The sequence below is a fragment of the Poecilia reticulata genome, chromosome 6 (genome assembly GCF_904066995.2).
Source record: "Poecilia reticulata chromosome 6, P_reticulata-male-v2, whole genome shotgun sequence".
Lineage (NCBI taxonomy): Eukaryota > Metazoa > Chordata > Actinopteri > Cyprinodontiformes > Poeciliidae > Poecilia > Poecilia reticulata.
Genome location: NC_088835.1, coordinates 4,851,700 through 4,866,721, shown reverse-complemented (window position 1 = coordinate 4,866,721; position 15,022 = coordinate 4,851,700). Strand labels below are relative to the sequence as shown.

The following is a 15,022-nucleotide window of genomic DNA, read 5'->3' as shown; positions in this document are numbered from 1 at the left end:
TGGATGAAATGTAAGCTGAAAGAAGTTGGGCCTTTTTAAGGAAGGCCTTCAGACTAGTCTAGTTCCCATTTAACCCTTCCATACCGAACGTAGCGGTGACGATCCAGCCAAATCTTCATTACCGTAATTCCACCACACTTATCACTATCTGAAAAATTCCAATGGTTTCTAAAAGGGGAGACGTTGCACTTTCCAACCAACATTTGAAAACTTTTGAAACTTAGGTCTTATACGGTTAAAGACTGTTACTGGTTTTCACAACTGTTGACTATGTGATGTTTATGGTGTTTTTATGTCTTCATGATGTAAAAGCACTCAGAACTGCCTTGTTGCTGAAATGTTCTATACTAATAAATTTGATTGAAAAACACATTTTAAAGAAAAAAACTACACAGTGTATAGAATATGTTACAAATGAAAGCACATGCACAGAATATATGTCCTTCCATCAAACATTTGCAATATTTGAATTATCAATTAGGACATAATGAACCCATATGTGAGGGTGGTCGCAATTCTACCTGCTATTTGAGGCTGACTGCAGTGCCGGTGATTTACCTGAAATTGTAAATGGATGCAAAATTGAAGCAAATGTACCAAGAGGAGAGAAGCTGCATATTGAAGCTGATTTATTGCTCTCCTACCAGGAAATGAATTATTCCAGGAGTGTTCTTTCCCCTCTTAGTTAAGAAATAGTTCTGGCTTTGAAAGTATCTTAACCCGCTGCCTTCTGCATCGAGGGCGAACCCATTAAAACACAAAAGATGTTGGACTACGACGGATTCTGAGGGGAACCTGGTGTTAACCATGTTGGGGGGCTTACTATCACAGCCACAGTCTGATACCCCTCATCCTCCTGCTCTTAATAAATATTAAGATTCCAGCTTTGCTTTGTTGGGCTTCCACTTGACAAGCAACATCAATACATCTTGGAGTGTATGAATATACAGTTTGGATTCCTGCCAGGATACGCTCTCTCTCCTTCCTGTGCTAATCTTGGCTTGGATAACAAGCATTTCAGTCCATTCTTTGGCTCTCTCCGCCAGGCAGGAAGTGAGTCGGTAACTCAAGTCAGTTGATGTTAAGATTTCTCTGAGCGCAGACAAAAAAGCTCACTTCCTGCTGTCACTGGAGATGGCTTCAATCTCCCCCGGCCTTGGTAACCCTCGTTTTCCCAACGTTAGCCTGGCAGAAGCCCAGCTAGCCGCCCAGGCACTCATGACCCGCAACACCTCAGGAAATCGACACGTCAAAACTCCAGGGACCGGAGAGTACAGTCGAGAGGCAGAGCAACAATTATTTCTGGCATTTGTCTAACCTTTCACAAATAAATGAAGTGAGCCACAGTCGGGACCGTCTCTGCAGAGGCTGTGGAATTCATCTGTGATTAGCTTGTGACTAGCTTGGCTTGTTCAGTCTACTCCACCCAAGTAATCTGTGTTTATACTACACAAAGACTGTGACGGTTATTAAAAATCCTCAACTATGTCTTTGAGATAAAAAAAAATAGATTGTAGAGTAAATTAGACTTCAACATTAATACCAAATACATCAGATGTAAATTAAACCTGGTAGCAAAGTATGAAGGAAAAGCGTCACATCCTGCAACACTGTGAGGTCTATTCTTTGGGAACAATTACTTATTTAAATTTCTTGTACGATATGGATGAAATGTGACTGCATGAGTCACTTTATGAAGGGTAGTCTTTTTTTTTTTTTAGCAGTGAGGATAGAAATATGTCAGCCATTTAGTTAGTTCTGGCCAGACTTCTGTCTCATTCTCACAGCCGGAGCTGGCATCTGCCGCTCCGTGAGGCGGAACCATTATGTCCAAGAAGGGCAAACAGAGCACACGGATACGGTAATTGTTTCTACACTCTGCGGTGTGTGTGTTTGTGCATGTGTGTGTGCGCGCACACTGCTCTGGCTTCTGCCAGGAGTGCTAATTGAATGTGAATGCATGTGCTGAGAAATAGTATGGAACTTTATTCTGTAGCTTTCAGACTATTCCTCAGTACTGTGTTTTTGTGGTTACGAAGATCAAACTTTTAAAAAGATTCATGTACGATATTGAAGTAGCATGATAGAGTGGGGATAAACCTTAAAAAGCCATTGGCTTTGTTTCCATTGCAAACGTGCACATAACTAATACTGATAAAACTCAATTTTGCAATTGCGGGGTTTGCATTAGACAGGAAACCCAATTAAAATCACATGTAAATAAGTTTGTTCATGTCATTAAAAAACATGCTGCGCCATCATCATCATCCTACCACTTCCTGTCGTCTTTCTGCCAGTAATAACATCTGGTTGTTGGTCACGTGGCTCCTGTGATGTTTCCATTACAGTTTTACCAAATACACTCATTTCAATACAGACAAAAAAACGATACTCCCTTATTATAGTGCAAAAACTAGGGGTGGGGGGGTTTGGAAGTTTCCGTAATTAATTGCATTTTAATCAAAAACAATAAACTGACGTTGAATTTTAACGTTTAAGGAAATACATTCAAAAACCCTTTTTGCTGCTGCTGATTTACTGAATAAGTAAGACATATGGGTTCAACAACAAAAGTATTTATTGTTTTTAATCTGCTATTTAAGTTATTCAATCATCAGATTGGTGCAAACTGCTATTCTACCCATTCAGCTTTCCAGTATTTCTGGAGCCCCTAATAATTCATGGAAGTACTTAGAAAAAATAATTTGTTAGAAATATGGACTCTAGAAGTTAGCATTGGGGACGTCTGTGCTGCTTCAACCTGTTTAGCGTTGAGATAAAAAGCTTCGCTAACATGCTAACTCCTTTTAGCACTACTTGAACACAACAATAACCTTTTCCAGCGTCCAATCAGATCATTTCTTGAAGTATTAATCCCTGGAGGACAAAAACAGGATTCGTATCCACGAGATTGGTTAAACCATGGAGTAGTTATGAACTCCATATGTATTTAGAACATAGAAGTAAAGTGGAAAATATTCAGATTTCTTCCATGCATAACATGGAAAAAATAACTTGTTTTAATTTTAAAAATCTGGAACCAGTATTTTTTAAATCAATATTAAGGAATTATTGACTTGGGAAAAGCTCCTATATCTTGCTTAAAACTTACATGTAAGTTAATTTCATCTTATTTCTAGTGTGCTAAAACATTTGCACTAGAAACCAGACACAAATACTTAAAGATTTTGTGTTTTTGCAGTGTAGTTGCCCTTTAGGTTTTACACACAACAATATGCTTGACATACGTATGAAGACATGGCATTCGGCTTTACATATCAGTGAAATTTGGGCCCCTAAACAACAGCATAGAGAAAGAATAGGCTCCAGGAACCTGACAGAGTACAACCCATGCTGAACTGATAGATGGGAATATTATAGAAGCATGCACAGCACAATTCTGGGAGCTATTTTCAGATTGATGTGGGTTGTGGGTCGGCCCTGTCTTCTCCGCTGCCTCACTCCAGATTTTCCTTGTCACACACCTCTGAGTCAGACAGCGACAATCACAACATAAACTGCATTATCTGGAAATCTGGGCTCACAATCGCCTTCTGCTAAACTTTGGAGAGACCAGAGCAGGAAAATGAAGGGACCACGTCCCTGTACGCTTCTGTCAGCCCGATGATGAAGCGTTCATGTTTTCAGCTCTTCCTAAACACCGACTTCCTAAGTAACTTGAGAGAATTTAAAATAAAAACGGTCCTCGGCACGACGCACAGATCCAGCTGGAGGTCGACTCGCGCTCGGCTTTCCGTCTGTCGGCGAGAGCAGAATTCATTCCAGGAAAAGCGGAGGTTCCAGCACGCGCTCTGGTAACAAGCAGAGGCTCATGGTGTGAGCCTCGCCCTGCGGTGACCCCTAATGAGCCGGCAGCCTCCTGCCAGAGGCGGCCGGGCTGCTGCACTTGTAATGAGCTGCTGTTTTGCTGCAGGCCTTTCAGATGAGCCATGGAGCCGTCGTTGGCACCACCGGACATGAGCAACTCTGGCAGATGATGCAACTCTTGTGGCCATTTTAATGTTTTTATGACTTATGTGAACAAACTTAGTCACGTATCATTTTATTTGCGTTTCTTATTTAACACACAATTGCGAAATTCTGTTTTTTTTTCAATGTTAAGTGAAATTCGGCTAACTTCAGCTGGTGCTGGTTAGCTGAATATTGACAACGTTTGTGCACATTTGTAATAGAAATGCAGCTATTCTTAGACCCCGACTGACTGGCATGTAACACCTTTATGGTCTTCTGAACTTTTTTCATAAAAATGTGGAAAAAATGATGACCTTGCTGAAGCATTTCTATCCTGGAACTAGGAGGTGGACGAAAGGACTTAGAATTTTATCAATATCTTTTAGTACTATTGTGATGATGATAACTATTTATTACTTCTCTTTTACTACAAACATAAACGCTGCCCTTGAAAAGCGTCTCTATTTGAAATAAGCCCCTGCAGGATGAAACGTATCTGTGATTTATATCAAACTGCACAATAAGACTTGATTGAGTCATATTTATTTTTAATTAACTGATATTTTTATGCTCTTGTGAAAAAAGTAGAGAAAATAGCAAAAAATAAAAAAACATTTTAGTCCTTTTTTCTTTTTTGAATTAAGTGAAATTTATTGTGTCGACAATATATCAAAATTCTTACCATGATAAGAAATTGTCATAATAAATTATAAGCAACATGATAAATACCCAAACCCTACCTGGAACATATTTGCAAATTTTGGCATCAAAAGCAAAAAATAAATAAATAAATACATTTTGAATTTCATTGCTTTTCCTTTTTGCTTTTGATTTAGTACATAAATTGGAAGTGGAATGGAAATAATGGTTTTTGAACAAAATTTGTAAAAGTCAGCTTCTTTTAGTCTGATTAATGTGATTCAGTGAAACTAACTGCCTTTTTTATGTAACCCAATTAAAAAGTGCAAAGTCGCTTTGGAGGGGCTGCAGAGATTCATGAATCAACAGGATGGTTATCAGTCTTACACTTTATGGAAGGAAGACATTTTTACATGAAAGCTAAAAGAAATCTAGTTTTGTCACGAGCAAAACCTGTTAGGAGGCTGTGAAAAACTAGGTTTAGGAAATTGTTTACTTTTCAGCAGAACAACAAACCTTAACATTTAACCACAGCACTTATGTATTAGAATGGCCCAGTCAAAGTCCAGAGCTGAAAACAACATAAGCATTTGTTCTTATGCTTATGTTCTTATGCTTATGTTATACTGCTGTTCTCCATCTAGTTTCACTAATGTTTTTAGATAATTCTGCAAAGAAAACTTTCCATTTCAGTCAGTTATGGGCGGTTCTAGACCGGGACCAACAGGTCCGGGCCCCTGCATTGGCCCCTGTACTGGAGACATAATACAAAATCAATAGTCTTTTCATGTACCATGTTTTTGTTTTTTTTTGTTTTTTTTTTTAGAAAACAGGGCACACAAATTTGTTTTGCTTTTCTTTCTGATCTGTCATGTAAAAAACATTGTATTAAAGTAGTCTGCAGACATTTTCTAGAAGGTTTTAACACAAATAATTCAAAGGAAAAAAAACATAAACATGCCTACAAGTCAGAAGTTTGACAATATGTCAAATTTAAGTGATGAATATTAGTATTGGTATCGATATTGGTGAAACTGGCCCTGTGTTTACTTGTATTGGATTGATACCAAAATATTCCATTACACAGCTCCAATAGAAATTGTCACTGATTCTATTCACAGTTTTACAGTAAAAATCAATAAAAACAAAAAGAACAAGCAGCTTTTTGGTTCGTTGGCTCAGTCAATATTTTAAACGATGAAATATTGCCCTTTTTTTAATTACTCACGGTTTGGTTCCGTGCCTCCATGATTAGCCCCTGGTAAATTTGTTCTAGAACCGCCACTGCAGTCCCTAGATGTAAAGCTGGTAGTGGTAGATTTACACCAAAAAGGTTTGCAGCTATATCTGCAGGAGGAGGTGGTTGAACAAAGTATTGATTTATGGGACTGAATATGACTGCATGTCACTCTTTTTAGATTTTCTCATTTAAAGAATTAAAAACCATATAAACAAAACTGTTTTGGTGTGTCATATAAAATCTTAACAAAAGATGATGAAATCTGTGACTAACGTGACAAAATATGGAAAAGTTCGAGTTATATGAATACTTTTCCATGTCACCGTGCAGTGAGGATTATTTATGCCCAGATTTATCCCTAATTTCGCACATTTTAAGTAATTTTTAGACCTTACACCAGTTTTTTACCTTCAGGGACTGACTCAAAGTGTGACGTGACAACCTGCTGGATGACCGATGTATTTCTTCACTAAGCTCTAGTTTTAAACAGAACCAGGTTTGATCTCGATCAGCTCAGCCGCCAGCGCGCCTCTAGCCCGGGCTGCCGTATCCAGGTCTGCGGGATGCGAACCGCGCTGCAGACACGCAGCCTCCCGCACAGGCTGCAGCCCGACGTGCAGAAAGTTAACACCCGGTCTCCATCTGGACACACGGGGCCGGGTCAGAGGCAGAATAAAGCTGCTGGTGCCGTGATCTGACCGACCACGTGTGTTTTTGTTTTACCTGACACACTTTGAGCTCTCGGGGAAAAAAAAAACCCCAAAAAAACACAGCCAACATCTCGGAAACACAACAATTCCACTCACCTGCGCTGCGCATCGGCTGCACACGCACATCTGCAGATGTCCTGTTTGTCTTCCCGTCCTCCTGTCTCTCTGCTCCTCTCCCGGTTAGACTGTCATCAGCCTCGGCTGCGCAGCGTTCGGTTCAGTCGGGAGGAATGAAACGAGGGACGCCGCCACGAGATTTCTGGAGCGGTCGCTTTTCCTCTGCCGGGGTTTTCTCGCTCTCTCGCGGAAGGGAAACTTCGCGGATTTAGGTTACACGAAATTAGAATTCATGCAGCAGAAATCGCGAACCGCATCCCGTTATGTGTTGAGACTCCTGCCGCTGCGCTCCCGGTCCGGTCCGCTCCTCTCCTCCTCTGCTCTGCTCCTCCCGGCGGCAGGAGGGCGGTGCGCTCCAGCGGTGCATGCGTGGCACGAACGGCCGAAGATTCACCTGTCACCGCCGGATACAAGCGCATCCTGATGTCCAACACAGATGGTTTGGAGATGGATGAACATGCAGGGGCGTACATAAGTTTTTTTTTTTTTCTTCTTCTTTTTTGTTATTTGAGGGGTGGGGAGGGTGCGGTGACTCTCAGGGGTTTGGTGATGCTGTTAAGGGCTGGAGCAGATAATCAAAACTGGCACAAAAACAGACATTTGTATAAATAAATAAGTTAATAGTTAAATGGCAATATATATATATTTTTTTATAAGATTAAGTAAAAAGTATTTACTGTTGAATTATGAATAGGTATAAAACAATGTGTTTATTATACTTTATGTCTGCATTATAGAACTTAGACCGGGCCTTAAAAATCCAGCCCAAGCTCAGTGGCATTGTGTCTGAGCTCAGTCTGACCTGACTAATTAACTGTAATTTTAGGCCCACGCCCAAAGTAACCAGACATATTTTATTTTATTTACGATTTTATACCTTAAGTACCACCATTTCAGTAAGCATTTTAGCATTCTTCCAGCTCCATCTTGTCATTTGTTGTGACCGCATGGTGAGTCAAGCGCAATTCATCTGGGATGTCAGATTGATATGAGCGGAGCAAGGCGGGGTCGGCTGCCCATTACACTCTATTTACACTAATAGATTAACACAACTTTATATTGTTCGTTCTCGTTTGGTTTTCTCTGTCTTGTATCTATTGCAGCCTTATTAAACGCGCCACAGAAGCCCAAACCTGACCCAATCCAACCATTAAGGAAATCATTTTGGCCCGTTCCAACCCAAGCTTTGGGTCGTGTTAGGCTCAAGCGCTCTACTCTCAGCTGCCTGAAGGTGCTACATTCAATTGCTCCAACAAAGACGTGAACGTATAAACACTACCTGAATATCCAGACACCATGAGGCTCAGGAAAAAGATGGCTTCTGGGTCACAAAGACATGTTTGGTGTGAAAAGTATTAACCTTAAAGCAAAAGATCTTGTGAAGATGATGACTGAAGTCACACAGAGAAACCGTAGTTCTGTACCGACATGGACTAAAAGGCCATGTTAACATGGATCTTCCAAAGAGACGTCGGTCCTCAGAGTATCACCAGATTTGTTACTATGGGCCTTAGAAACAAAGTCATTGATGCATGCGTGTCCACATGCATCCTGTCATGGACACACATTTTTATCTCAATTGTTTACAAAGATTTATTGTCCAGTACAAAAACGAAACAGTCTTAGCTGTAAGGCTCACTCATATGTGATTGAACTGTAAAAGACAATCACTGTTGAATTTTTACTTTTTTTCCACAGGTTCAGGATGTTGCATGTTTCAGAGGTGGCCTAGCCAGAGACCATTCTTGTAAAGTTAGAGCCATGATGCCCAAACTTTTATGTCAAGAAATCAATTTTCACCTAATAGGGGTCTGAAGGACTTAATAGAGTTTTTGTCCCATGAAGCCTTCAAAGGCTTTTGTTACCTTTCAATACTGATGAAGGGGAGATAACAGGGAGAGTGGAATTGAACCAAGCCTCATTTTGACAGGGACCCTCTTCAGCAGCCTAAGCCCAAGATTAGGAAGCAGCATTCCCACCCAGTTTTCATTTGCCTTTTCTTTCTCTTCTGAAAAAACTATTTCTCTCTCTAAGACCACCTGCAGCTGGGAAATACAATCAAGAGCTTGAAAGACTATAAAGAATTCAGTTATGGACTCAAACGTTGGTCAAAACGTTGTATTTTTTGGAAGAACAAACCGTTTATTTTCTAAAATGCTGGGTTTTTTATATTTCTTTTATATGTTACCAAAACTAGCTTGTTCTGGCTACTTCACTCTCAGATGTGAACTATTCAGTTGCATGTCAAGTTCATTGGCCAAACATGGCAGCAGAACCACATATTCAACAATTAGCTTGACCCTGAGGTTTTCAGACCTCTACACCTTTTGACCCTGTCCATGAACACCTGAAACAGGGTCTGGGACAAGGGGCAGCACCGCTACACCCCAACTCACTCTGGAAACTACTTCAAAATTATGCTTTGAATGTGAACACAACTCTTACTCTGGCTATGCTGGGACTGGCTAACCCTTAAAAGGATCCCTGGCACCATGTACTCCCACTGCACTGCCCACAAAATGTCTCAGGGAACTTATTCATAAGTTTTCTCTAAGTTCATAAAGCTTGTGTGGACCATGATCCAACTTCCCATGAGCACCTTAGCAGTTTGGCACAGATAGAGATCAGGTCTGCTCTTCTATGGCCAGGACTAAAGGCCATACTGCTCCTACTGTCCCAAACACACTTAAATAAGATTTCCATGGAGACTGAGACATTGTTTCCATTGAGAGTTGGAACACAGTTTCTTAGGGTTTGTTCACACCAGCCGTGTTTAGTCCGCTTTAATTGGATTCTTGTTCGTTTGCCTAGAAAGTCTGGTTTGTTTGGAGAGGTCTGATGCAAACTTTAAAAACTTTAACCCTACAAACCTAGGTAGGGATAAAGTTCAGTTTAAGTAAACTGTGGTGTGGTTTGAATGCATATGTGAACACCAAGCGAATCAAAGGCCACTCACTCCAAAAGCAAGAAGCAGACTAAAGCTAACATGTGCCTAGTGGTAGTTGGAGAAACGGTTTGTGTTCTTTTACAAAAGAGAAATCCTAAAATCTGATGCCACTCCCTTTTTTGTTTAGTGAAGAAGAAAGTTGTGCTCAATTTCTTCAGAGACGCTCTTGTGTTGCTTCCTTCAGTGGTTTTTGGTGCAGCGCCACCACTGGGTGGAGGGGTGAACAGGTTTGTCAAAGTGTTCAGTTCCTTTAAAACAGTGCAGAGCTAAAACAAACTGCACCGGCTGGCAAAGTAACAAACTTTGCAATTTTGGTCCCCAGTTGGACCAAGTCTACCAGACTATCGGATTATTTATCCCAATATTCCCTTGGAAAATAAAAGAATGCTGTAAAAGTGAGAAACTTTGACAGAGAGAGAACAAACTTGGAAACATTTATCTGTCAAAAAAAAAAAAAGATTACTAAAGTTATCAATTTGTCTCTAATCAAAAGCGTCTAAGCTGAGAATGTTAAATATGACTGATTGGGAAAGTTCATGGAAATCAGCAGCCAGTTGGCGAAAGCTGCTCAGAGCTGCAGTTAGGGTCACGTTTAGGCTAATCTATTTACATGCATATTCATATCTGAATCACAAATATCCCGGTATGCATAATTAAATAGAGCAGAAACAGATCCTACTGTGACCACAGAATAACAGGACAGAGGATAACTACAACATGAGCGTATTCCTGCACATGATGAAAAAAATTAAAGCTACTGACTAATCTTAAAATGAAAGCAGTCTCCATTATAAAATTCAGGCATCTGCCATATGTGAGTGCATATTCAGAATTAACACTGTACAGAATGAACAGATCAGTGTTTCTCACCTTTTCCCAGCGTTTCATCTTTTCATGAATAAGTTGTCAATCATAGGGAAGTGAAAAATGTATTTAGCAAAGGAGGAGTTGAAAAGTGTTCATGTCCTTCTCAGTGGAAGAACGTACAAAACTGCACTTAAATAAAATTAATGAAGCAGCCTCTTAGACAAAAAAAAAACACATTTAGGATACTTTTTTTTACGAACGAATGAACACATAATGAGTTACCTCCACCAAGAAGACACTAAATACTTAGAACATTTAGCCAGAACCTAACTATAAAACACCTGGGCATCTATCGCCATGAAAAGAGTCCTAAGGACGGTAAAGTTATTTTCTCATGTCATTACAGGATAAGATTCTTACCATGTCTCTAGCTGTCTTTTGCATATTGGCGAGTGAATTATAATGGTAGAAAAATGACAATATATGACAGGCCATTGTGAGTTTCTTCTGGGTGAGCTCTCTGAACTCTGAAAAAATCTCATTGTGTTAACAACGATCTTGGAATGCAAGCTGACTACTGAAAATTGCATTACTATTGTCCAGATTTATAACAACCCCGAGGGATACAAACCAAATTCAGCTTCCCTCAGATCACCACGCATAGTTCTTTTTTTTTCTTCTTCTTCTTCTTCTTTTTTTCCACTGAAATAATGTCTGTTCGGGGGAGAGCTCAGAGGCTGAGGAAGGGTTTAAGATAAGTCAGACTGACAATTACTGAAATGACACATCTTGACACATCAGACCTTCAAACAGCCACTAATGAATCATAATAGCCTGGCCAGAAATAGCTGCCCTTGCAACAGCCAAAAGCCTCCATGTCAGCTTAGTTTTGAATCCTAGCCATAAGGAGTGTCTTAAGTTCATCTATGCTCTAAAGCTAATCAGAAACACTCCAAACAGGCTTGTAGTAGGTAACCCAGGTATGCTAGGAGAATATCAGCAGCTGGGACAAAGAATTAAAGTGAGCAGAATGACTTTCATCTCTAAGGAGAGGAAGGCAGCACAAAGGGGAAGCCATGTAATTCCAGGGTTGAGAGGCAGGGGTGGTCCTAGCCTGTTAGTTGCCCTTGGTCAACATGTGGCACATTTACATCATCACGTATCATCATTAGCTGTGTTTCCATTGACCATATCATCGTGTACTTTGGAATTATGAAAATAAATTACCTTTTCGATTTCTAAAAAAACTCAGCTGTCAGCTGTATTAAACACTGATTGAACAGAAAATTGTGGATTTCTCACATATTACCAGACTTAGACATATTTACAGAATATAACAAAACAGGTACTTCTTAGGTTGCTGAATAGAAAAGCTGAAAAGAATAAAACATGTGAAACACTCAACATCCCATGAACAGAGAGATGTTCATACAGAAGTACAATCTGTGGTTGCTCTTGAAGGAAAGTTAAAATGTATCTCCATGAAGTGCATTTATGACAGCCCTCTAATTTTTGGTTGATAAGTTGACTAGTAGTACACCATTTGGTTAAACGTTGTTAAGTTGAAACCTTATGGAGTTTGTTGAGTGTTTGTATTTCTAAACAAAACCCCATAAAGAGCATTTTTCACTTTATGGGGTTCCCTTACCGGCTTGTGTTTGATTAGTTTCTATTCCCCGTTCTGGAAAACGTCCTCCGCCATCTTTTAATTCTGTTTCTACAGCTTCGGTTAAAGATACCAGCGGCGCCCTCTTCTGGATGGCGGTCACGCTACAACGCTAAAAGAAAGTCAAAGCGGACGTTACTAGTTAATCGATTGGAACTCATTTCAACCTAATAGACCATTAATCAACAATTAAGTCTACTAATTGTTTCCACTCCTGATTTATTCTGCATATGTTACATCCAAAGGAGAACTTTTGTTGTATTATTAAAATGAAACCAAAATATTTTCAGGACACAACATTATGCTAATTTGAAGTTGTTTATTAGCAGCACCGTCCCCTGGAAATCAGAGATTACTAATACCTGAATAATTCCAGCTTCTCCTCCCTAAGTGATCCATTTAATACATACAGTGATGCTCCTACTGGTGCTGTTGATGACGGCTGCTGGTTCCGCTGTGAGGCTCGGTGTTATTCCCTCCGCTACGTTTCCACATGTATTATGTAAGAGGCTGCTGTAGAGGACCAGCAACAAGTTTGTGTGAATGCATAAAATACAAGGCAGATCCCCTGGGCAACTGTCACACTGCGAACGCGCCACTTTGTTTGGCTGGGTGGGAGCAAACAACGGGTCATGTGTGGATTATTTTAGGATTCCAGCTCCGTTTGTCTGTCCTCTTTATTTAAATAAGCGTGCGGAAGGTCCAAGGGCTACATCCTGCCCTCTTCACATGGAAGCTACTGAATCAAAGTAATGAATTACAGAAAGTTAAAGGGCGTTTGGACCGCAGGAGAACAAGATTCACTGAAGCATTTCTTGTTATTTTCTGAGTTATTTACAAAATGTGTTTTGATATTAAAAGAGGTGCCTCCAGAAAGTTTACAGAATGAACGCCATTGACAATCATGGATGGCAACACTGTTTTGTTCTGGAATACTGAGTTAGCTTAACAACACACACGAGTCGCGCTTTCCAAAAGTGTTCCCTTGTCTGTCATCAGTCAAACAGAAATTTTAGAAATCAAGGTGTTTTTTGTGAACATTGGCCTGAACGGAAGTAGTGAGGCCTACAGTGTGTTAGATGTTATTTTCATTCTTTTCTAGAGGTAACTAAGCCTGGAGGAAAGATGGCATTTCAGGGCCATAGCAGATAGAAGAAAAAAAGTTTACATTTCCACCAAAAAACTCTGAAATTTTTAGATTAACCTCAGGGGAAAATAATGAAATGTCTGAGTTTCTAAAGTCAAAACTTTCAACTTTTGAAAAATGTCTGAGTTTCTAAAGATAAAAAAAGTTTGACTTTTGAAACCGAGAAATTTCCAATTTTATTCTAGACCAGGTAGTGGAACTGTAGCGCAGAGGAATTCTGGGTAAATACAACCAAAACAAACACGTGTCTAGCGCTAGCTTAAGAAATGGTTTGTGGTCTTTTGCCAAAGACAAAAGAGAAATCCTCCATCTGTTAAAATCTCACACCACTCCATTTTTGCTTGTGCTCCACGAAGAAAGAAGTTGTGCTCAGTGTCTTCTTCAGAGGTTTTTGTGTCACTCACATCAGTGATTTTTGGTGCAGCGCCACCACAGGCGAGGAGGTGAACAAGTTTTTAAATTTGTTTGGATCATTTGACAGTCCGATGTGAAATAGAACAACAGCAGCTGAAAATATAACAAATGCTGCAAATTTAATAATTCCCAATAAAACCAAGTCTACTGGACCGTCCCCTGGAATGGTCCAGTAGACTTTTTGTCTTTTATCAAAACTCTTTTCTTCAGAAACATTTGAGACATAAAACAGACTTTAAAAGGATCTTCTCAACTAGATCTGCGCATTCCACTTCTGAAAAGGAAGTAACTTTTCCTGAGGTGTCTCTTATGCAGTGAGTGATATTTAAATAATTAATCCAAGAACATTTGTTTATGTCTTGTTTCAGTTCTCCTCATGTTCTTATTTTGTGTTCTCCATAGCCTTCAGTAGGCAGGGCGTGAATAAAACTTGTGAAGGGGTTAAAGCCATTGTCAGTGCTACAATACCCAATCGTTACCCTAAAATAACAGCGACTCATCTTTGGAAGTCTTGCCAGTGGAAAGATTAGCAGGATTAGCAGCAGGATGATGCAGCTGAACGGCGATCACTGAGGGTTTAAAACACATCTGCGAGGAAAGTCTTTTTAGATTTATTTGTTAAAGATGCAAATCCTCCCACTGTGTTAAAGCTGGAACATAAACAAAGCTTGTTCCAGTGTGTCAAGGACATTTTGAAGTCTAAGAATAAGTCAATTTGAGAGTCTTTTTTGGGGGGCGAGGCGTTTGTTTGATGCAAAGCAAAGATACTCTGGGAGAATACCACGCCTGAGGAAAACTTTTCCTTGACGTTTTTTTCCTCCATCTTAATTCCCAGTTTGACAGAGGCTATAGCGAGCTCTTTGGGAGCGTGGCAGGATTTTCCAAGGCACGCCGTAAATCTTCGCCTCGGAAAGCCGTTGTGGGCTCGTTATAGTCTCGCCTTATGAATAACACTGGAGATCCTGCAGCCTTTATAACCTCACTAACTCAGTATTTCCTTCCCCCCTTCTGACACTTTGGTCGTTGGGATAGACAGCGACCATACTCAGGGGTTCCTACGAATAGAAATGTTTATAACAGCATGGGACGATTTGTCACTCTTTAGCGCAACCCGCGTCTCGCAGGATGCCAAATAATGATTTTAACTGCCCGTCTCAAAGATTGATCCCCCTAATCCTCCCCACCTTTCTTCACGCTGAAAGGTGCAGACTAATTTACGACGGGCTGCGCTTACGCCGTGGAATGAGTGATCTGGCTTCTGGCAAAAAGAGGTAATTTCCTCTTAATGTAGTGCTGTAAACATTTTTCATCACGCTGAGCCGACAGCACATTGACACAGCAAGGACTCTGACGCTGCCGACTT

The 15,022-nt window shown here is 40.2% G+C and overlaps 1 protein-coding gene across 3 annotated transcripts in view; it reads right to left on the bottom strand.

Moving 5' to 3' along the window:
- LOC103465750 (mgat4 family member C) overlaps nt 1-7,178 on the bottom strand; it is a 145,659-nt gene extending 138,481 nt beyond the window's left edge. For all 3 annotated transcript variants that reach the window (XM_008410874.3, XM_017305368.2, XM_017305367.2), the window contains exon 1: nt 6,658-7,178. The gene's annotated coding sequence lies outside the window, so the exon portion shown is untranslated. The remainder of the gene's footprint in view (nt 1-6,657) is intronic.
- Nucleotides 7,179-15,022: the final 7,844 nt, after the last annotated feature.